This window comes from Brassica oleracea, chromosome C2, assembly GCF_000695525.1.
Source record: "Brassica oleracea var. oleracea cultivar TO1000 chromosome C2, BOL, whole genome shotgun sequence".
Classification (NCBI taxonomy): domain Eukaryota; kingdom Viridiplantae; phylum Streptophyta; class Magnoliopsida; order Brassicales; family Brassicaceae; genus Brassica; species Brassica oleracea.
The window spans coordinates 15,336,900-15,337,500 of NC_027749.1; positions in this window are offsets into that span (position 1 = coordinate 15,336,900).

The window sequence follows — 601 nt, forward strand, 5'->3', positions numbered from 1 at the left end:
GACTGGTTTAACATCATATGGTGTCCGGACTATTGGTCCAAAGACATCTCTCTTCTTTAAAGAGTTTAACTCCACGTTTATAGCTTCTTTCCATTTGATCCAATCTGATCGTTCAATGCACTTATAAATAGACGTGGGTTCATGACCCTCATTATCATCCATGATTTCAAGTGCTACATTGCATGCAAATATATCATCAATGTCGACATTCTTTTTGTTCCATTGTATCCCAGACAAGACATAGTTTATTGAGAACTCATTATTATCAGGACCTTCAGTACCTTGAATCTTGGCGTCCCAAGAATCGGTATTAGATACATCAGGGCTGGCCCATCTAAGCATTCATGATCGGTCGCGATTGCTATTAGGGTTTTTGGATCGGCCGCGGCTAAGTCCCGGGATTTAGGAATGGTTGCGGTCGTGTCTAGGGTTTTAACAACCTCGGTTTCATTCTCTACACCTTTCTTAGTTTTCCGAGGGTTCTTATCTTTGGAACCTATTGGTCTACCACGTTTCAAACGTTGTCTAGACTCTGTAGCAACTTGATTGTGTCCCTCTTGAACATCAATTCTGATTGGTGCATTAGCAGCTGGTATATATG